Genomic DNA, 23,997 nt, shown 5'->3' with positions numbered 1-23,997 from the left:
GTTATTAGATAAACATAAAAGTCAGTATAAATATTTTTTGTTCATAACTTCTTCTCTCATATAAAGATAATTTTATAAAGCAATAATTAAGAGGAGGGAGAATATTCCCAGAGTAATGAAAATAAAGATAAAAATAAACAAATAAAACTTGACTATACTTAGAAGCTTTTGCACCATAAACAAAATGAAAAGATAAGCCACAGAATGGGAAAGAATATTTGCAAATAAAGAAACTAACAAGGGATTAACCTCCAAAATATACAAACAGCTCATGCAATTCATATATTTATATATACATCTTTAAAACCCAATCAAAAATAGGTGGAAGATCTAAATAGGGATTTCTCCAAAGAAGAGATTCTCCAGGCAAGAACTGGAGTGGGTTGCCATTTCCTTCTCCAATGCATGAAAGGGAAAAGTGAAAGTGAAGTCACTCAGTCGTGTCCAACTCCTAGCGACCCCATGGACTGCAGCCCACCAGGCTCCTCTGTCCATGGGATTCGTCAGGCAAGAGTGCTGGAGTGGGTGCCATTGCCTTCTCCGAAAGAAGAGATACAGGTGGTCAAAAATCACAGGATGTTTGTGTGCGTGTAACCAAGTCGCTCTGCTGTACACCTGAAACTAATGCAACACTGGAAATCAACTAAATTCCAATGTCAGACTTTTTTAAAAGCTTAATGGAGGGGGACCGTCACGACTCATTCTATTGAGTTTTGACAAGGTTACTTAGGCAATTCAACGGGGAAAAGGATAGGCTTTTCAAAAAATGGTGGTGCTGGGGTAGCTGAATATTTATATGCAAAAGAATGAATTTAGATCCCTACCTCACAACATATGAAAAGTTAACACAGAATTGGTTAAGGACATAAACGGAAGAGCTGAAATTCCAAAATGCCAAAAAAATGTTACTATTCATAACCCTGAATGGATCAACACTAAACTCAGAAGTGACAAAAGAAAAATATAAATTGGACTTCATCAAAACTTTTTGTGTCGCAAAGGAAACCATCAGGAAAGTGAAAAGACAACTCACATAACAGAAAAATATTTGCAAATCATACATCGAATAACGGAAGCTCCCGTGGTGGCTTAGACAGTGAAGAATCTGCCTGCAATCTCAAAGACTGGGGTTCGATCCCTGGGTTGGGAAGACCCCCTGGAGACGGGAATGGCTACCCACTCCCGTGTTCTTCTCTGGAGAATTCTATGGACAGAGGAGCCTAGAGGGCTACAGTCCATGGGGTCACAAAAGAGCCGGACACGACTGAGAGACTAACACACTCAGATCCAATAAGGGGCCTGTATTGGGAATATGTAAAGAATTCTTAAATGGAACAATAAAAAGCCCCCCAAAGCTAATTAAAACTTGGTAAAGGCACATTAAAAGGTGCTCAACATCACTGATCATCAGGGAGATAGAACCTGATACTCAAACCCATAATGAGCTATCACTTCACACCCGTTAGAGTGGCTGTTACCAAAAACGACAATGTTTTGTGCACTGTTGGTGGGAATGTAGGCTGCTCAGCAACTGCGAGGAGCGGTATGGAGGGGCCGCGCGACCCAGCAACTCTGCTCCTGAGGATAGAGCCGAAGAGCGCCAGATAATTACGTGAAAAACAGCCACGACTTGGGTTGTCTAAGTGTCCAACGACAGATGAGCGGGTTAAAACATGTGCTACCCCAGCACCTCTCCACACAGAAAAAATAGCCATACTCATCCATTTAAGCTTTTATTGATGGGCGAAAGGAGATGCCGAGATGAATTTAATCAAAATGCATTTCCCCACCAGCCTCTTGAATAAAGCCCAGCTCTTCATTCGCCACCGCGCCGTCCTCCTTGACTCGCCAGGATGGTTCTTTGATGTGTAGGTAAAGGGTCCTCTTCTGCCCTGCACCTGAGGCAAGTTAGGTGTTAGGACATGGACAGTTAATATACTCTAAAATAAAGAACTACAGAACCGGGGGTGGAAATTTGGAAAGAGCGCTGACTGGAATGTTCTCGACACTGAGATTTTGAAAGGCTGCCATGTTCTTTGGTTTCCTTCCCTCCCTCCCTCCCTCCCTCTCTTCCTTCCTTCCTTCCCTTTTGTATCTCTAGGCTGAAAGCCAAAGGCTATGCAGCGCAGACAGGCAGATTCCAAAACACAGACTGACCCTATAAGAGCACATATTTCCCTTTTTTAAAATTATGAATGTTCTTAAATTTTAAAATATTTTTCATTATGTTTCCAATTCTTTTCCCATTTAGGTTATTGAAGAATATTGAGCCAGTTTTCCTGTGCTATACAGGAGGTCCATGTTGGTTATCTGTTTAAATATAGCAGTGTGTACATGTCAATCCCGAACTCATAGTCTATCCCTTCTACCCACACTTCCCTCCTGGGAGCCATGAATTCACTCTCTAAGTCTATGAGTCTGTTTCTGGTTTGTATCCATGTTTTAGGTCCCGTGTGTAAGTGAGATATTTTTCCTTGTCTGTCTGACTTACTTCATGTAGTATGATAATCTCTAGGCCCATCCATGTGGCTACAGATGGCACTGTTTCCTTTCATACGGCTGAATAATATTTCACTGTATATGTGGACCACGCTTTCTTTACCCATTTCTCTGCTGACGGGCGTTTAGGTTGCTCCCGCGTCTCGGCTATTGTACGCAGTGCTGCAGTGCACGCTGGGGTGCGTGCACACTTTCAAATTTCTGCGGCTATATGCCCGAGAGCGGCAGTGCTGCGCCACCCAGAAGCTCCAGCTTTCCTTTTCCAAGGAAGCTCCACGTTGCTCTCCACAGCGGCTGCACCAGCATTCCCACCAGCAGGATAGGAGCGTTTTCATTCCTCCACACCCTCGCCAGCACTTATTGTTTGTAGATTTTTTGATGGTGGCCATTCTGACTGGTGTGAGGTGGTATCTCATTGTAGTTTTGATTTGCATTTCTCTAAAAATTAGTGACTTTGAACATCTTTTCATGTGCTTCTTGGCTATCTGTACGTCTTCTTTGGAGAAATGTCTATTTAGGTCTTCTTCCCATTTTTTGACTGTGTTGTTTGTTTTTATGCTATTGAGCCATATGAGCTGTTTGTAAATTTTGGAGACTAAGCCTTTGTCATTCACATCATTTGCAAACATTAGGAACATATATTTTTCTACTCAGACTAAATTATTATTTAGTACAGTGTTGCTTATGTATCGGTTCATTTGAGTACAAAACTATACTTCTCATATGTTCATGTTTTTTTTCTCTTTTCACGAGACCCTGATCATATAGCACAACATTTATTTCTGAAATAATTCAGCCCAATTTAACTTCTTGACCCCCATTTCCCACCACTCACCCCCACAGAGATTGTATTTTAGCCTCACTAATGTACTTACCATTCCATAACGATGCTCTGTTTACCACCTTAATCTGCAGATTAAATAATCTTTATTTTGAATCAGGCTGATAAAATTAATTAGAAGTAGAAAAGGAATCATCAGGAAAAGTTGTCCCTTGTGTTTCACAGTTTCTGTTGATACTCAAGGGCTGCATCTCCATTTGTGCTGCAGAAGGCATCTCCTTTTAAGCATATATGAGTTGGGTGTTACTCCAGAGAAATTCGGGTTTTGAAAGCCTAATACCTCTTGATCACTGCTTGCCTTTCAGTAAATTTTCTGTAAAATTTTCCTTCCCATTGCTAGTTTTTGGGATCCTCGAAAGGATGTCATTTGGGGAAGTTTCCCCATATTCTGATTCGATAATTTCTACCATTGTACTTATCATACAGTGACACTTTTGCGTGGGGAAAAAAATCAATAGTGTTGGGTATGACTTTTAGCTTGGAGATTTACCTCTGTTATCCCCACTGCTTCATAGCTTAGACCTCAGGTTTCCTTGGCGTTCTTTCATTTCTTCACATTATTTGGGCATTTTGTTCTCATTTCCATTATCCTATCAGAACAGTGGCTGACTTGATCTCAGATATTTGTGCTTCAGTATTTAGTTAGCAATGTCTATTCTCAGCAGATGCTTGAAGTAGAGGAAAGTATTAACTATGTATCAGTGTATTCATCCAAGTATCCATGACATCCTAGAACCAGAAATATTTGAGACTAGGATCTGCTTTCCTCTTTTTTTCCTCAACTCTCCCTTGCCTTCTTCCACTCCAAGATTCCAGGTCCTAGACATTCCATTCTCTCTTGTTATTTCCTGAATCTCTCCGTGTCTCTGTTCTGGAACACATGGGCGAGTCACTGTCTCCTTAATGTTAACTTTGAACTTCTTCTGAGTTGTCCTTATGATTCCATTGATCCCTAAGCCTGGACCTGTGCCATGGGCACTGGGGAGGAAAGGGCAGATGTATCTTCCATGGCAGTTCTCTGATTCTGTGAAGCTGAGGTCAACTGGAGATAAAGTTTGCCCTTTAGATGTAAAGTAGTAGGTATGGAAGAAGTCAGAACATAGCTTTATTTAAAAGCTTTATTATCTTTTCCAGCTTCCCAGTTATCACGCCCAAATCTTGGTTTCTGAACCACCGAAAATACTAAAGGTCCTGAGCTTTAAGATTCAAGTGCTCTAAAATTTTGAGAAGTAAAGTTATGAGCTTCAGCATTTGAATATCCCTATGCCTGATAACAACCTTTATAAAGTTTTTTGTTGTTGTTGTTTTTCAGGGGACTATCTATTGAATTAAACAGACCTCAGCCAGAAAATCTTTTATCTTATTCTCTTACGAGATGTGAATATAAAAATATCCTGTAATATAAAACACCTTTGCTACAGAAGGTTATTTACATTTGCATAGAAATCCATGTAGTAAACAACTTAGAGCAGAGCATATTCAGTTACCTATAGTTGCAGCTTAGAGCTGACACCATTTACACTTAATTCTGATCAAAACCTTAGTTCCTCAAACAGGATTCATAATAGAAGACAACGTTTTCTGATTCGCCAGGGGAGAAATGAGATGCCTTCCTCATCTTTACCGTCTGCCATGTTTTGCTTTGTACAACCAACTGATCAATGTTGATGTCACGCACAACTCCAAAAGGGTGAACAGGAACAAATAGTTTGAAAGGATTTTACCAGCTCTCTGTTTTCAAAAAGAAAATGTCATTCTTATATATCTTCATATGTTAACACTTAAAAAAATAAAAGTATAATAAAATTTCAGGAAGATGAAAAAGAGAATAGAAAAGCTGCTCATTATATTCTCCCACCCTCAACCACTATGGTTATATATACATATATAAAATTACATATAATTATATATGGTTACACATACATATGGTTACATATATATACACCATACTATGGTTAGTAGGTAATTAACTAGTTCCACAGCATATATTAGTTTCCATTTTGCTGAATTTTTATTTCTACATAATGAAAATGATTTTACAGTAATTGGGATATATAGTATACCATGTATACCACATCAATACATGGTTACATATATACATATCTAGTCAAGGCTATGGTTTTTCCAGTGGTCATTATGGATGTGAGAGTTGGACTATAAAGAAAGCTGAGCACCAAAGAATTGATGCTTTTGAACTATGGTGCTGGAGAATACTCTTGAGAGTCCCTTGGACTGCAAGGATATCCAACCAGTCCATCCTAAAGGAAATCAGTCCTGGGTGTTCACTGGAAGGATTAATGCTGAAGCTGAAACCCCAATACTTTGGCCACCTGATGGGAAGAGCTGACTCACTAGAAAAGACCCTGATGCTGGGAAAGATTGAAGGTGGGAGGAGAAGGGCACGATAGAGGATGAGATGGTTGGATGGCATCACCGACTCAATGGATATGAGTTTGGATAGGCTCCAGGAGTTGGTGGACAGGGAGGCCTGGCGTGCTGCAGTCCATGGGGTCACAAAGAGTCGGATACGACTGAGCGACTGAACTGAACATACATACATATATATTAATGATAACTGATAACTATTGAGGGTGATTTTAAGGTGACTAATTTCACCAAATGGATAATAAGAATCATTGTGTTTTCCTCTGTTGTTGGGTATATTGTCAGTACATTTTCATTGAGTGGACTTCTAATGGACTTCTGAAGAAGATGGAATTGCGACATTTGAGGTTCAGAGTTACAGAATTTATTTAATGGAAAGATGTTGAAAATCAGGCCTGTTGTTAGAAAAGGGTCATAAGGAGGAGGTCTCAGTGAAGGAAGAGAAGGTTTGGATGGGTGACTCAGGCTCACCACAGGGACGTGGTGGAATAGACCCATACCCTTGCAAGATACTTGGGCTGGAAACAAGAATACAGAATCTGTAATTCGGAACACCAAAACCTGAAAGACCCTTGCGACAAGGCCACCAAGGGTTATGGGGATCAGTTTTCAATATTGACACCATTTAACAGTATCTGAACCCATGACTTCAGATGAAGGTAAATTGAAAGTGGTCAAACAGAAGATGGCAAGAGTGAACACTGACGTTTTAGGAATCAGTGAACTAAAATGGACTGGAATGGGCAAATTTAACTCAGATGATCATTTTATCTACTACTGTGGGCCAGAATCCCTTAGAAGAAATGGAGTAGCCCTCATAGTCAACAAAAGAGTCCAAAATGCAGTACTTGGATGCAATCTCAAAAATGATGGAATGATCTCTGTTTGTTTCCAAGACAAACCATTCAATATCACAGTAATCCAAGCCTATGCCCCAACCAGTAAAGCTGAAGAAGCGGAAGTTGAATGGTTCTATGAAGACGTACAAGATCTTTTAGAACTAACACCCCAAAAAGATGTCCTTTTCATCATAGGGGGCTGGAACGCAAAGCTAGGAAGTCAAGAGATCCCTGGAGTAACAGGCAAGTTTGACCTTGGAGAACAAAATGAAGCAGGGCAAAGGCTAAGAGAGTTTTGCCAAGACAACACATTGGTCACAGCAAACACCATCGTCCAACACAAGAGAAGACTCTACACATGGACATCACCTAATGGTCAATATGGAAATCAGATTGATTATATTCTTTTGCAATCGAAGATGGAGAAGCTCTAGACAGTCAGAAAAAATAAGACCAGGAGTTGACTGTGGCTCAGATCATGAACTCCTTATTGCCAAATTCAGACTTAAATTGATGAAGGTAGGGAAAACCACTAGACCATTCAGGTATGACCTAAATCAAATCCCTAACAATTATACAGTGGAAGTGAGAAATAGATTCAAGGGATTAGATCTGATAGAGTGCCTGAAGAACTATGGACAGAGGTTTGTGACATTGTACAGGAGACAGAGATCAAGACCATCCCCAAGAAAAAGAAATATAGTGTAAAAGGCTAAATGGCTGTCTGAGGAAGCCTTACAAATAGCTGAGGAAAGAAGAGATGCGAAAGGCAAAGGGGAAAAGGAAAGATATTCCCATCTGAATGCAGAGTCCTAAAGAACAGCAAGGAGAGATACGAAAGCCTTCCTCAGTGATCAGTGCAAAGAAATAGAGGAAAACAACAGAATGGGAAAGACTAGAGATCTCTTCAAGAAAATTAGAGATACCAAGGGAACATTTCATGCAAAGATGGGCTCAATAAAGGACAGAAATGGCATGGACCTAACAGAAGCAGAAGAGATTAAGAAGAGGTGGCAAGAATACACAGAAGAACTATACAAAAAAGATCTTCATGACCCAGATAACCATGATGATGTGATCACTCACCTAGAGCCAGACATCCTGGAATGTGAAGTCAAGTGGACCTTAGGAAACATCACTACAAAGTAAGTGGAGGTGAAGGAATTCCAGTTGAGCTCTTTCAAGTCCTAAAAGATGATGCTGTGAAAGTGCTGCACTCAATATGCCAACGATTTTGGAAAACTCAGCAGTGGCCACAGGACTGAAAAAGGTCAGTTTTCATTCCAGTCCCAAAGAAAGGCAATGCCAAAGAATGCTCAAACTACCACACAATTGCACTTATCTCACACACTAGCAAAGTAATGCTCAAAATTCTCAAAACTAGGTTTCTACAGTATATGAACTGAGAACTTCCAGATGTTCAAGCTGGATTTAGAAAAGGCAGAGGAATCAGAGATCAAATTGCCAACATCTGTTGGATCATAGATAAAGCAAGAGAGTTCCAGAAGAACATCTTCTTCATTGACTCTGCTAAAACTTTTGACTGTGCAGATCACAAAAAACTGTGGAAAATCCTTGAAGAGATGGGAATACCAGACCACCTTACCTGCCTCCTGAGAAATCTGTAGGCAGGTCAAGATGCAACAGTTAGAACCAGACATGGAGCAACAGACTGGTTCCAAATCGGGAAAGGACAATATTCAAGGCTGAATATTGTCACCCTCCTTATTTAACTTATACGCAGAGTACATTATGCGAAATGCTGGGCTGGATGAAGCACAAGCTGGAATCAAGATTGCCAGGAGAAATATTAATAACCTCAGATATGCAGATGACACCACCCTTACGGCAGAAAGTGAAGAAGAACTAAAGGGCATCTTGATGAAAGTGAAAGAGGAGAGTGAAAAAGCTGGCTGAAAACTCAACATTCAGAAAACGAAGATCATGGCATCTGGTCCCATCACTTCATGGCAAATAGACGGGGAAACAGTGGAAACAGTGACAGGTTTCATTTTCTTGGGCTCTAAAATCACTGCAGTTGGTGACTGCAGCTGTGAAATTTAAAGACACTTGCTCCTAGGAAGAAAAGCTCTGACAAACTAGCCAGCATATTGAAAAGCAGAGACCTCACTTTATTGACAAAGGTCCACATAGTCAAAGGTGTGGTTTTTCCAGTGGTCACGTATGGATGTGAGAGTTGGACCATAAAGAAAGCTGAGCGCTGAAGAACTGTGGTGTTGGAGAAGACTCTTAAGAGCTCCTTGGACAGCAAGGAGATCCAACCAGTCGATCCTAAAGCAAATCAGTCCTGAATAGTCATTGGAAGCATTGATGCTGAAGCTGAGGCTGTAATATTTTGGCTACTTGATGGGAAGAGCTGACTCATTGGAAAAGTCCCTGATGCTGGGAAAGATTGAAGGCAGGAGGAGAAGGGGACAACAGAGGATGAGATGGCTGGATGGCATCACCAACACAATGGACATGAGTTTGAGTAAGCTCCGGGAGTTGGTGATGGACAAGGAAGCCTGGCGTGCTGCAGTCCATGGGGTTGCAAAGAGTCGGACACAACTGAGCGACTGAACTGAACTGAGCTGTGACAGTGGAAATTACAGGTATGCTGGGGGACTCCTAAGATGTTCCAGGATTGTATCAACTAGAGGTACAGAGTCAGTATTGAACTTAAGGCTCCCAATGTTCTTGAATAAATTGAGAGTATAAACAGGGATTGGACCTCAACAAGATCTCAGATTTATTGCTAATATGAACAATGGAGGTTCAAGAGATGAATTGGAAAAATGAAACACTTAAGGTTGCAACTGTATTCCAATCCAGTAAAACAAACATTCTTATTATGCAAAAATAATCTGAAGCAATATCCAGAGGTTTACATTTACTTACAATTTCACTTTAAGTTTTCCTTCAGGGTAAGTGTCATAAAATATTAACATCCTGTACACCAACAAGACAGTTTTTTCATGTGCCGCTTAATTGTTTCTCTTAAGGGTCAATTTCGTGTAGTGAAATAATTTGGAATTTAAGCCATCCTGATTAGTTCATCAGGATGGCCATCCTGACAAGTTCAGCAAGGGACCAGCCCTGTGGCCCTTAGCAAGTAGCTTAACATTTCTTAGAGTTGCTTCTTAAAGTGAATCAGACATAAGTCATTCCCTGAGGAAGTCTGCTATCCCAATTACTGTAGCCATTTTCATTATGTAGAAATAAGAAAAATTCAGCAAAACGCAAACTAACATAAGCTTTGGAACTAGTTCATTACTCAACAGTTTGGGATTTTGAAGTAAGGAGAGCGTGCTGAAAAAGACAGGCAATATCCAATGGGCTCTATTCAGAAAAGTTGGTTTCTAGGTCTTGGTTGAAGGCCCAGCTGTTTCAACCTCTGTCAAGCCCTGGGTAGATGGGATAGAGCAGAAGAGGGAATCTATAGAGAAGGCTTCAGTTCCTACACAACTTGCTTAGGGCTGACTTCCATCTTCTTTTCCCTCTTAGCTTCTCCTCTGCATAGCAACAAACCTATACAGAGAAGAGCATGTCTGTCTGCCCAGGATCCCACATGCATAGAAACAGATATACACGGATACTGAACTGCAAACACAAACACACTTAAACAGACTCGCTGTTGACAGGCACAACGCAGGCAATGCAAAAATGTCCAGTCGTGCACACGGGACTGAGGACCCCTGCGCTCCAGACTGCTTGCATCTACAGAATTTAGCTTTATTCTGTCTATAGACTGTACTGACAAAATATATACAGCCCTGATTTTGAACATAAATTCTTGGCTATAACAAGTACATAGGTTATTATTTCCTTCACCGAAGATCAAATCTTGCTATAATTACCTTGCTCTTCTAAGGCCTGAGAAAGTTGGCCTCAGAGATGCAGGTAACAGAGGAACTGAACTGCCTGTCATAAAAATACCTTGGTTCTAAGGTGGGGCTGGAATCCAGTATGATGCTAAGTCACTCGAAATATATCTCTTGGTGTTTATGACCCAGTCCCTGTGGTTCCTCGAGGTTTTGGGTGATCTGAGGTTTAGGAACGTGGGTTTCCTGGTGGCTCGGTGGTAAATCACCCGCTCGCCGGTTCAGGAGATGCGGGTTCAGCCCCTGGATTGGGACGATCCCCTGGAGAAGAAAATGGCAAGCCACTCGAGTGTCTTGCCCGGGAAAGCCCGTGGACAGAGCAGCAGGGCGAGGCTACAGCTCACAGGGTACAAAAGAGTCCGACACGACTTAGCGGCTGAAGAGCGGCAGCAGGTTTCGGGACACGGCCGTAGCTTGAGCTGTGTCGGCAGCAGGCGCGTATGCAGAGAGAGAACCAATGGTGAACGCCCCCTCCGCATCTTGCCAAGTGCTTACTTTGGTGAATCACTGAAGGATTTAAAATGTAATTGTAAATCTGTGATGAAATTGTCATAGAAACCCGGTACTTACGTGTGGCCAAATAGATTTTTTAGCTAAAGCATAGGCTAAAAATTCCAGACATAGTAAAAGCAGACCAATCACCGCACTGCAGGCACTCAAGGTGTTCAGTACTATAGAGCAGGTCATCTGAAACAGAGAGGAAGGGTCACTCGGCCACTGGAAGTCAAGTGCACTCCAGTGGAAGATTTATACGAACTCTGATCTTTCCAGAATGGCAAGGTCATTAAAAGGACAGTCAGAACGGCAGACTTTTCAGAATATCAGGAAGACTGAACTTTTGATGTGAAAGTGAAAGTCGCTCAGTCCTGTCTGACTCTGAGCCCGCCAGGCTCCTCTGTCCATGGAATTTTCCCGGCAAGAAAACTGGAGAGGGTAGTTTCCCTCTTCTCTTCTCCAGGGGATCTTCCCAACCTAGGGATCAAATCCAGGCCTCCCGCATCACAGGCTGATTCTTTACTGTCTGAGCCACCAGGGAAGCCCAAGAAAACTGGAGTGGGTTGCCTATCTCTTCCCCAGGGGATCTTCCCAAGCCAGGAGTCAAACCAGGGGCTCCTGCCTTGCAGGCAGATTTTGCAGTATTTATATATTTATTCCTTCAAGGACAAATAACTATTGAATGTCTTATCTGTACCATGCAAACTGTGCTCTTCATGAATAAAGAGGTAGAAAAGACATGGTCTCTGAACTCAAGGAGCTTTCAGACTAATGAGGAAGACAAACAAGTGCATGTTAAATGTGAAGAGAATATTAGAAAGAGGTGAACTCTGCAGGCAAATCCAGAGTGCCCCCAAGGGTCAGATTACCAGAGTTAATATTCCAGAAGTTTGCCATGGTTCATTTTATAGTACAAACAAGGGAGCTGAGGGGGACTGTTAGAGAGACTGATGCTATCTAGATAGAGATTCAGGGTTTTATCTTGAAAAATAGTGGGAAATTCCACTGCTGGGCCAGCCTACTCTGGTTTCAGGCCAGATTCTTCTCAAGGTATGTACTCAAGACAATATCTATGGAAAATGTTGCTGCATAACGACATTTTGTTCGTGTATGATGTCAGAGAGGTGCTAAGATGTGATGCTGCTATAGGAGACATTATCTTATCCTTATTTTATTGTCCTAATTCGCATCAGTAGGATTTATTTTTATTTTACATAAATTAGATAATGAGCAGGATAAACTAATGGATTCTGGAACTTATTTCACCAGATGGATTATATGTTTATTTATGTTGCTGTCCATGGTTATACAGTGATCTCAGTTTATTCTTTTGGAAAAAAAAAATCTGCTTTTAAAAAGACAATCATATTGAAATAATATATTCATTATTTCGTTCTTATAATCTAGATATTCAAAATCATTGCTTAGTAAATTATAGAAATATAATTCAGTCTTGATTTTTAAAAATTGGACTATATTTGCTTTATGACGCTGTGTCAGTTTCTGCCGTGCCGCAACGTGACTCGGTTGCGGGTATACGCCTATCCCCTCCCTCTGGGGCCTCTGCCCAGCTCTCCGTCACCGCAGGGCGCTGAGCGGAGCTCCCTGGGCTGCGCAGCAGGCCCCCAGCAGCGATTCTGCGCGCGGTCGCCTATTCTGTCAATGCTCCGCTCTCAGCCCGTCCTGTCCTCCTTCCTCCACTGCCCTGACGTCTGTCCTCGAGGTGTGTGTGTGTCTGTTCCTGTCCTGCAGATAGGTTCATCAGTACCTTTTTTTTTTTTAGATTCCATGTATATGCATTAATATACAATATTTTTCTCTGACTTACTTCACTCTGGGTGACAGACTCTAGGTTCATCCACATCACTACAAATGACCCAATTTTGCTCTTTTTATGGCTGAATAATATTCCACTATATACATGTTCCCAGAGAAGGCAATGGCACCCCACTCCAGTACTCGTGCCTGGAAATTCCCATGGACGGAGGAGCCTGGAAGGCTGCAGTCCATGGGGTCGCTAAGAGTCGGACACGACTGAGCGACTTCACTGTCACTTTTCACTTTCATGCATTGGAGAAGGAAATGGCAACCCACTCCAGTGTTCTTGCCCGGAGACTCCCAGGGACGGGGGAGCCTGGTGGGCTGGCGTCTGTGGGGTCGAGAAGAGTCGGACACGACTGAGGCGACTTAGCAGCAGCAGCAGCAGATACACACGTGATCCAGTCGTCTGCAGTGGACATTCGGGTTGCTCCCACGTCTTGGCCCTTGTAAATAACGCTGCAGTGATCACTGAGGTGGAAGTGAAGTGAAGTCGCTCAGTCGTGTCTGACTCTTTGCGACCCCATGGACGTAGGTGTATATGGTCTTTTTCAATTATGGTTTTCTCAAGGTATATGCCCAGTGGTGGGATTGCTGGGTCACATGACAATTTTATTTTTAGTTGTTTTTTTTTAAGAACCCCCATACTGTTCTCCATAGTGGTTGTATCAATTTACCTTCCCAAGAGGAATTTACATTTACAAGAGGGTTCCCTTTTCTTCATATCTTCTCCAGCATTTATTGTCTGTAGACTTTTTGATGATGGCCATTCTGACTGGTGTGGAGTGATATCTCACTGTGGTTTTGGTTTCCATTTCTCTCATAATGAGCAATGTTGAGCATCTTTTCACGTGTTTGTTGGCTATCTGTATGTCTTCTTTCAAGAAATGTCTGTTTAGGTCTTCCACCCATTTTTTTTGACTAGGATGTTTGTTATTTTTTCCTATTGAACTACATGAACTGCATGTATATTTTGGAGATTAATCCTTTGTTTGCAAATATTTTCTCCCATTCTGAGCATTGTCTTTTAAGTAATATTTATGGTTTTCTTTGCTGTGTAAAGGCTGTTAAGTTTAATTAGGCCCCCTTTGTTCATTTTTTATTTTATTTTCATTATTCTAGGAGGTGGGTCGAGAAGGATCTTGCTGGGATTTATGTCAGAGTGTTCTGCCTATAAAGCACAGGCAGCATAAAACTCTCTAGGAGTTTTAGAGTATCTGGTCTTACACTTAGGTCTTTAATCCACTCTGAGTTATTTTTGTGTGTGGTGTTAGGTAGGGTTCTAATTGCATTTTTTACATGTAGCTGTGCAGTTTTCCCAGCACTTCGTATTGAAGAGGCTGTCTTTTCTCCATGGTATACTCTTGACTCCTTTGGCATAGATTAGGGGGGTGTGTGTGGGTTTATCACTGGGCATTCTGTCCTGTTACACTGATCTGTATTTCTGTTTTTGCACCAGTACCATACTGCCTTGATTAATGTAGCTTTGTAGTACAGCCTGAAGTCAGGGAGCCTAAATTCTCCAGCTCTTTTTATCTTTATCAAGATTACTTTGACTACTCAGGGTCTTGTTTCCACACAAACTAAACTTTTTTGTTCTAATTCTGTGAAAGTGCCAGTGGTTATTTATATATATATATATATATATAATTTATTTATTTTGTAATTGAAGGATAATTGCTTTACAGAATTTTGCTGTTTTCTGTCAAACCTCAACATGAATCAGCCATGGGTACACATATATCCCCCCTTTTGAACCTCCTCCCTTCCCCTCCCCACCCTACCCCTCCAGGTGACACAGAGCCCCTGTTTCAGTTTCCTGAGCCATAGAAAATAGATGCCTGGGCATCAGGAGAGGGCAAGATCCACGGAGAGAGCAACGTGGAAACTTAGATTACCACACGCAAAACAGACAGCCAAAGAGGATCTGCTGTATCAGTTCAGTTCAGCTCAGTCCCTCAGTCGTGTCCGACTCTGCGACCCCATGAATCACCGCACACCAGGCCTCCCTGTTCATCACCATCTCCCGGAGTTCACTCAGACTCACGTCCATCGAGTCCGTGATGCCATCCAGCCATCTCATTCTCGGTCGTCCCCTTCTCCTCCTGCCCCCAATCCCTCCCAGCATCAGAGTCTTTTCCAGTGAGTCAACTCTTCACATGAGGTGGCCAAAGTACTGGAGTTTCAGCTTTAGCATCATTCCTTCCAAAGAAATCCCAGGGCTGATCTCCTTCAGAATGGACTGGTTGGATCTCCTTGCAGTCCAAGGGACTCTCAAGAGTCTTCTCCAACACCACAGTTCAAAAGCATCAATTCTTCAGCGCTCAGCCTTCTTCACAGTCCAACTCTCACATCCATACATGACCACTGGAAAAACCATAGCCTTGACTAGACGGACCTTAGTCAGCAAAGTAATGTCTCTGCTTTTGAATATGCTGTCTAGGTTGGTCATAACTTTTCTTCCAAGGAGTAAGCGTCTTTTAGTTTCATGGCTGCAATCACCATCTGCAGGAATTTTGGAGCCCCCCAAAATAAAGTCTGACACTGTTTCCACTGTTTCCCCATCTATTTCCCATGAAGTGTTAGGACCAGATGCCATGATCTTCGTTTTCTGAATGTTGAGCTTTAAGCCAACTTTTTCACTCTCCTCTTTCACTTTCATCAAGAGGATTTTTAGTTCTTCTTCACTTTCTGCCATAAGGGTGGTGTCATCTGCATATCTGAGGTTATTGATATTTCTCCCGGCAATCTTGACTCCAGCTTGTGTTTCTTCCAGTCCAGCGTTTCTCATGATGTACTCTGCATATAAGTTAAATAAGCAGGGTGACAATATACAGCCTTGATGTGCTCCTTTTCCTATTTGGAACCAGTCTGTTGTTCCATGTCCAGTTCTAACTGTTGCTTCCTGACCTGCATATAGATTTCTCAAAAGGCAGCTCAGGTGGTCTGGTATTCCAATCTCTTTCAGAATTTTCCACAGTTTATTGTGATCCACACAGTCAAAGGCTTTGGTATAGTCAATAATTTGCTGTATAGCCTTTGGTTATTTGATAGAGACTGCACTTAGTTTGTAGATTGCTTTGGGTAGTATAGTCATTTTTATAATAATGATTTTTCCAATCCAAGAACATGGTATAATCTTTCCATCCTTTTGTTTCCTATTTGATTTCCTTCATTATCATCTTATAGTTTTCTGGGTATGAGTCTTGCCATCTTAGGCAGGTCTATTCATAATCATTTTATTCTTCTCGTTGCAGTGGTAAATGGAACTGTCTTCCTAATTCCTCTTTCTGATATTTTGTTTACAGTGTATAGGAATGCAAGAGGTTTCTCTGTTAATGTTATATCCTGCAGAATTACTAAACTTTCACTTTGCTAAATTCATTGATTGGCTCTGGCAGTTTTCTGGTGGCCTCTTCAGGGCTTTCTATCTATAGCATCACGTCATCTGCAGAGAGTGACAGTCTTACTTCTTTTCCAGTTGGATTACCTCTATTTCTTTTTCTTCTCCGACTGCCATAGCTAGGACTTCCGAAACTATGTTGAATAACAGTGGCAAGAGTGGACAGACACCCTTGTCTTATTTCTGATCTTACAGGAAATGCTTTCAGTTTTTTACCATTGAGAAGGATGCTTGCCATGGGTTTGTCATATTTGGTCTTTATTATGTCAAGGTAGGTTCCCTCTTTGCCCACTTTTCTGGAGAGTTTTTATCATAAATGGGTACTGAATTGTGTCAAAAGCTTTTTCTGCATCTATTGAGATGATCATATGGTTTTTACTTCTCAACTTGTTAATATGGTGTATCACATTGATTGACCTATGTATCCTGAAAACCCTTGCACTCCTTAGGATAAATCCCGCTTGGTGTATGATCCTTTTAACGCACTGTTGGACTCAGTTTGCTAGTGTTTTGTTGAGTGTTTTTGCATTTGTGTTCATCAATAATATTACCCTGTAATTTTCTTTTTTGTGTAATATCTTTGGTTTTGGTAGCAGGCTGATGGTGGCTTCGTAGAATGAATTTGGGAGTGTTCTTGCATCTGTAATCTTTTTGAAGAGTTCGAGAAGGATAGCTGTAAGCTCTTCTGTAAATGTTTGATAGAATTTGCCTGTGAACCCAGGTGGTCCTGGACTTTTGTTTGTTGGAAGATTTTTAATCACAGTTTCAATTCCATTACTTGTGACTGGTCTGCTCATATTTTCTTTTTCTTCCTGATTCAGTCTTTAGAAGACTTTTGTAAGAGTTTGTCCATTTCTCCCAGGTTGTCCGTTTTGTGGGCACACAGTTGCTTGTAGTAGTCTCCTACGATCCTTTATATTTCTGTGGTGTCAGTTGTTAAGCTTCTCCTTTCTCCTTTCTAATTTTATTGATTTTCCTTTCTAATTTTCTTTCCCTCTCCACTTTTTTCTTGCATCTGGCTCAATGCGTATCAATGCTGTTTATCTTTTCAAAGAACCAGCTGTTCATTTCATTGATCTCTTCCATTGTTTTCTTAGCCTCTGTTCCGTTTAGTTTTGCTCTGGTGTTTATGATTTCCATCTGCATCGAAATGCAATGCCATATCTTGTTTCATTCCCTCATTTTCACTCCGAATGTGTCCCTAGGCCTGAAGTGGTTCTCTTGTAGACAGCAAATAAATGGGTATTATTCTTGTGTCCATTGCGCCAATCTGTCTTTTGCTTGGAACATTTAATCCATTTAAGGCAATTATCAGTATGCGTGTTCCTATTAGAATTTTCTCAGTTGTTTTGGGTTTGTTCTTGTAGCTGTTTCCCTTCTGTTTCCCACCCAGAGAAGTTCCTTCAGCATTTGTTGGAAAGCTGGCTCGGTGGTGCTGAATTCTCTTAGCTTTGGCTTATCTGAAAAGCTTTTGCTTTCTCCACTGAATATGAAAGAGCTCCTTGCTGGGTAATCTGGGTTGCAGATTTTCCCCTCTCATCACTTTAAATGTATCCTGCCAGCCCCTCTGGTCTGCAGAGTCTCTGCTGAAAAATCAGCTGATAACCTACGGGGAGTCCCTTGTATGGTGTTTGTTGCTTTTCCGCTGTATTTTTCATTGTATTTAATTTTTGTTTGTTTGATTAATATTTGCCTCAATGTGCTTCTCCTTGGGTTTATCCTATATGGGACTCTCTGCACTTCCAGGACTTGGGTTGACTATTTCCTTTGCCATGTTAGGGAAGTTTTTGACTGTAACCACTTCAAGTGTTTTCTCAGACCATTTCTCTTTCTCTTCTCCTTCTGGGACCCCTATAATTGTAATGTTGGTGCAGTTAACGTCGTCCCAGAGTCTCTGAGACTGTCCTCCTTTCTGTTCCCTTTGTTCTGCTCCATCATCATGTCTTGCAGCTCACTTATCCACTATCTTCACCTAAGTTACTCTGCTGCTGATTCCTTCTAGTGTACTTTCCATTAGCCATTATCTTCACCTAAGTTACTCTGCTGCTGGCCCTTCTAGTGTACTTTCCATTTCAGTTACCGGGCTGTACATCAGTTTGTTCTTTAGTTCTTCCAGGTCCTTGTTACGCATTTCTTGTATCATCTCAGTCTGTGCCTCCACTGTGCTTCTGAGATCTTGGGTCGTCTTTACTAACATTACTCTGACTTCTTTCTCAGGTAGATTGCCTATTTCCTCTTCATTTATTTGCTCTCGTGGGTTTTTACCTTGCAGCTCCGTCTGCAGCATATTTCTCTGTCCTCTCATTTTGTCTAAATTACTGTCTGTAGCCACAGTTCCTCTTGCTTCTGTAGTCTGTTCCCTCTTGGGTAAGATTGGTCCAGGAGCTTGTGTAGTCTTCCGAGTGGGAGGGACTGGTGCCTGCAGCCTGGCGGGTGGTGCTGAGGCTTTTCCCTCTGATAGGCAGGGCCACAACAGGTGTGTGTTTTTAGATGTCTGTGAGCTTCGTATGGCTTTAGGCAGCCTGTCTGCTGACAGCCGGGGCTGTGTTCCTGTCTTGGCTGTTTGGTGTGAGGTGTCCAGCACTGGAGCCTGAAGGCAGTGGGTAGAGCCAGGTTTTGGCATCATGATGGATACTCGCTCAAGACAGGTTTGGGTACAGTGGCCACAACTGAGGTGTGTGTGTGAAGTGCCCATGGTGCCAGAGACCAGCAAAAACTCGCAACAAACTCTTATCTTGTCTAATATTATTGATCCACAATATTCTTTGCATGTGTAAATTGTCTCCAGGAAGATGACCTCTCTCAATTTCACATTAATACATTGGAGACTTCAGGAAACAAAGCGGTGGGGGGGGGGGCGTCAGAGGTTCCAAAAGTCAGTCATCCGAAGTGCTCCTGGATTCATCCTTCAGGGACAGCATCCAGAAGGAAGGCAGTGGGAAGGCCTGGGGATCTTTATGACAGGTCAGAAGCTCTCGCCTAAAGGCAGGCAACTCAGAAGTGCCATCATCCTACAAGAGCTCAGGAATCTTCAAGGTCTTCTCTCTTTGATGCAGACTCATGTTAACCGCCCACCCCCCCAACCCAAATTATGGTGAGCATCCCCCTGAACACCAGTGCAAGGACTGAGAAAGGAAGAGATGAAGGGAGAAGAGGTGGTGGTAGGAAGCTACTCTCTCCTTTAGTTTTGAAGGGTAGTTGCCTGGATGAAGACTGACATTTCCCCGACTCCCCCAAACATGGAAAATGGCACCCTACTACCTCAGCTGTCTATGATTTCTGATAAACCCAGCTATAATATTATTGAGGACCTCTTGTACACTATAAATCATTTTTTCATTTGCTGCTTTTGAGAGTTTTCTCTTTATTCTTGAGTTTCATCAGTTCACTTTTGGTAAGACCATATGTGGATTTTTTCAAGCTTATTCCACTTGGAATCTGTTGATCATCTTTAAAACTCATTCTTTTTTCATCGAGTTGGAAATTTTTCTGCCAGTATTTCTTCAAATATGCTTTCTGTCCCTTTCACTTTCTCTTCTCTTTGGGGGAATCTCTGTTATGCACATACACGCGTATGCCTGGTAGTGAGCTTGCCGGGTGTCTCAGTGGTGAGAATTCACTTGCCAAGGCAGGAGACACAGGCTTGATTCCTGGGGAGGGAAGATCCCTTGGAGTAGGAAATGGCAACCCACCTCAGCATTCTTGCCAGGAGAATTCTATGGACAGAGGAGCTGGTGGGTACAGGCCACGAGGTCACAAAGAGCTGGACGAGACCGAGCAACTGAGCAGGTGCGTGGCTGATGGTGTCCGATGGTTTCCTGAGTCCGTGTGCGTTTTTCTTCACTTCTCCATCTTTATGCCCCTCTTGTTAAGTAACCTTTGCTGACCCATCTCCAAGGTTTCGACTCTGTTTCCTGTCAGCTCTAGTCTGCTCTTATGTCCTTTAGTGAATTCCTCGTTTATGTAGTGCTTGCCCTTTTTAATTACAGAGTATCTGGTTGTTGTTGTTGTTGTTTTTTTAACAGTTTCTGTCTCATTATTGGTATCTATTTGGTGAGACATCACTTTTATCCTTTCTTTTACTTCTTTAAACATCATTTTCTTTAGTTCTTTGAACATGTTTTTAACAGATGATGTAGTATCATTGACTATAAGGTTCAAAGTCTGTGCTTCATTAGGGACATTGTCTGTTGGTTGCTTTTTTTTTCCCCTCGAATATGTGAAATAGGTTTCAGAGTCTTCGCATGCTTTCCATTTTAAATGGACATTTAACATCATATATTGTGACAAATTTGGTGTTAGTGTCCTCCTTTCCCATCCAGAATTCATTATCTTTGCTTTATTTTTGGTTGTTGTTTTCTTGTTCTTGCTTATTTGCTTAGTGACTTTCCTGAAGTCATTTCCCAAAGTTTTGATTTGGGATCTCTGAATTCTCTATTTTTGGAAGACGTTCCTTTAAAAAATCCCTATATGTATATGTATAATCGATTCACTTTACTGTATACCTGAAATTAACTCAACATTTTAAGTCAACTATACTGCAAAACAAGACAAAACAAACTGGCTTCCTAGGGGTTACCTCTGGGTCAGTATAATTTAATGCCTCTACCAAGGGGAACCTGTGTGAAAATACACACTTTAAAATTTCAATAAGTTTAGAACACAGTCTTAGCTTCCACGTTTTGCTTGCCCAGGGTTTCAGAGCCAGCCAGAATGGGTATTTCTCCTTTCCCAAGTCTTTCCTCTTAGACATGGATAGTCTTCCACATGTATACAGTATTTTTGATCTCTAAGAATATGCTGAGGCTTCTCAAAGCTCCCTGTGGTTTTCTGGTTCTCAAAGATGTTCTTTTAAGTTTCTGCCCAAGCTTCGGTTCATTGCAGCTGGACTCACAGCCTACGCAGCTGCGCTGTAGTCAGTACACTGGTATTATTTCCGCACTTTCCTTGCGATAGGACTTTGCTTTCACTTTGTATCTACACAAATAGCCACAACAGCCTGGGGACAGAGATTTTTAAGATTGCTGTAAGTTAAGAAAATATCGACTGTGCCCAGAGAACGATGATTTTAAGACAGCATCAGAGGATGTCAGTCCTCTCAGCTGGCTGCAAGACTAGGCTTTTAAAACATCACCAACCTCTGTTTCTTGACACTCAATAGTGTCACCTGGATAGACAATTTTCAGTTTTTACTTTAAGTGGACTGCGTCTAGTCAAGGCTATGGTTTTCCCTGTGGTCATGTATGGATGTGAGAGTTGGACTGTGAAGAAGGCTGAGTGCCGAAGAATTGATGCTTTTGAACTGTGGTGTTGGAGAAGACTCTTGAGAGTCCCTTGGACTGCAAGGAGATCCAACCAGTCCATTCTGAAGGAGATCAGCCCTGGGATTTCTCTGGAAGGAATGATGCTAAAGCTGAAGCTCCAGTACTTTGGCCACCTCATGCGAAGAGCTGACTCATTGGAAAAGACTCTGATGCTGGGAGGGATTGGGGGCAGGAGGAGAAGGGGATGACCGAGGATGAGATGGCTGGATGGCATCACGGACTCGATGGACGTGAGTCTGAGTGAACTCCGGGAGATGGTGATGGACAGGGAGGCCTGGCGTGCTGCGATTCATGGGGTAGCAAAGAGTCGGACACGACTGAGCGACTGAACTGAACTGGACTGAATGTCCACCCCAGGTGGCTCTCGTGGTAAAGACCCGCCTGCCAATGCAGGAGGATGAGAGCCGCGGGTTTGATCCCTGGATTGGGAAGAGTCCCTGGAGGAGGGCACGGCACCCACTCCAGGATTCCTGCCTGGAGAATCCCACGGACAGAGGGGCTAGGCAGGCTCAGTCCATGGGGTCACAAAGAGCCGGACACGACTGAAGTGACTTTGCAGGCACATGCACGCACTTGAAACTATTAATTTTAGGGTCTTTCTTTTTTTTGCTGACATTTTCCTTGTTTTGGGGGAGACTCAGGGACCTTAACTTGGAGGCATGTGGTTCCAGGTGGGAGGATGAAAGCTGAGCCGTGGTTCAGACCACAGCCCATGACCGGGGGTGGGGGGAGGAGGGGGGAGAGCAGAATGGAAGAAGGACATCATAGAGTTGCTTGTGCTACCATCCCAGAAGTCAGTCTGCCAGCACTAATATTTATAGTTACTCCAATTTCTGACATAAAACTAAGCACTACAGGAAATCAACATATTCCAGACTCTGCAATATCACAAACATATTTTCCATCACACTATCAAACGTTCCTAGAAATATGAAAAAGAAGAAAGGAGCAGGTAATAACAGACACTGGGTCATTTCAAGAAGCCCAAATTCAAGTGTGAAAAGCAATGTCTTAATTTACATTAAATGATTTGTCATAATAGCAATTAAATTCCATGATTAACTTCATACATCTTGAATTATTTTTATAGCTAATGAAATGTAACAAAGATTTCAGTAATTGGAGTATATCCTTTTCCTTTCGATAAAGATTCAGTAGAAAATTAAAGTTCTTATATCTTAACAATCTATCCTCCAAAACTTGGGGTAGGTTTCTAGTGATTCAGAGACAATGCCACTTCCTTATGGACTCTCATTCTGTCAAGTAAATCATTTTTAGAGTTGCTACAAACATTCTGACTTACCAAAGACCTTGAACGCCTCCTCTCAAACAATACTGTAAAGACTCCTGACAGCAAAAACTGGAAACAAAAATCACACTTATTAATACCCTGTCATTACATCTCTATGTAATAAACTTAAAAAGCAAGAGAATTCTGGAATGCCATAACATGAAGAGTATCATATTCACTCTTTTGTGGGACCATTGAGAAAATCATGGACCCCTTGAGGTGACTTTATGTGGCAAAAAGACTGTCAAATTTTACTTAGATTTTTTCTCAATCACAGTTTATTGAGCCCATGAGATGAATTACAAGAAAATGCATCTAGCTGATGAACTTATTACTAAACAATGCTATACCTTAGTGATATCACACGCAAGTACTTTAAATATAATGCTGAAATATTTTATTAATAGAAAACATCACATTTACAAAGTATTTGATTCATTATATATATTTAAATGTAAGAATTACATAATGTCTTCAATGAGTAGCTTGTTCTGTGACTTTCCATCAATCTTAAAACTTGTTAGAAAGATGGCAGTTATGGTGCATCAGAAATTTATTTTTTCCACTGGTGCAACTTTAATGTGTGCATGGAAACTTTCAACAGCATTTCAAGAATAACTATTCAGTTAGTAGTGAAGGAAAAGGAATGTTCCTTCCCCCAAATGGCACCACGCCAGTGCGTGCGCGGGCACTCAGGCACTCAGTCGGGTCTGACTCAGTCGGGTCTGAGCACAGACTCTAGTCTGCCTGGCTTCTCTGTCCACGGAATTCGCCAGCAGTGACACTGGAGGGGGTTGCCAGCTCCTTCTCCAAGGGATCTTCCTGCCCCAGGGGTCAAATGCACATCCCCGGGGTCTCCCGCGCTGGCAGCTGGATTCTTTACCAGTGAGTCACCTGGGAAGCCCAGCATGTCAGCACTAAGGAGCATTTTGGGGTCAGAAGGATATGAGTTTGAATTCTTTGAACTGTGCTTTCTATGACACTCAAGAGAAATTGTGTGGCTTGTCATTAAGTTTTTCCTTTTTCATTGGTAAAGTGAGAATAATATTTTCTAACTTGTGCTACTAAGTGGTTATTGTAACAGTTATATATGAAGTAATTTGCTGAGTTATTTATAGTCAACTTGGTCCTACAGTTTTCACCTATGACTCAGAACTACATTTTCCAGAATTAATTTCGGTTATTTTCAGTTACAATAGTGCAAGAGAAAATCTCAAGCAA

General features: G+C 41.8%; 1 long non-coding RNA gene across 1 annotated transcript; it reads right to left on the bottom strand.

Moving 5' to 3' along the window:
- Positions 1 to 4,958: 4,958 nt before the first annotated feature.
- Positions 4,959 to 22,846, bottom strand: LOC120876038. The gene is made up of 3 exons (XR_005724102.1): positions 22,789 to 22,846; positions 11,016 to 11,132; positions 4,959 to 5,071 (listed from the first exon to the last, which is right to left on the bottom strand). It is a non-coding gene; the product is annotated as an uncharacterized LOC120876038 (long non-coding RNA).
- Positions 22,847 to 23,997: the final 1,151 nt, after the last annotated feature.

This window comes from Oryx dammah, unplaced genomic scaffold, assembly GCF_014754425.2.
Source record: "Oryx dammah isolate SB20612 unplaced genomic scaffold, SCBI_Odam_1.1 HiC_scaffold_17, whole genome shotgun sequence".
In the NCBI taxonomy this organism is placed as follows: Eukaryota; Metazoa; Chordata; class Mammalia; order Artiodactyla; family Bovidae; genus Oryx; species Oryx dammah.
The sequence above is the reverse complement of the archived record's forward strand: the minus strand, read 5'-3'. Positions and strand labels throughout refer to the sequence as shown.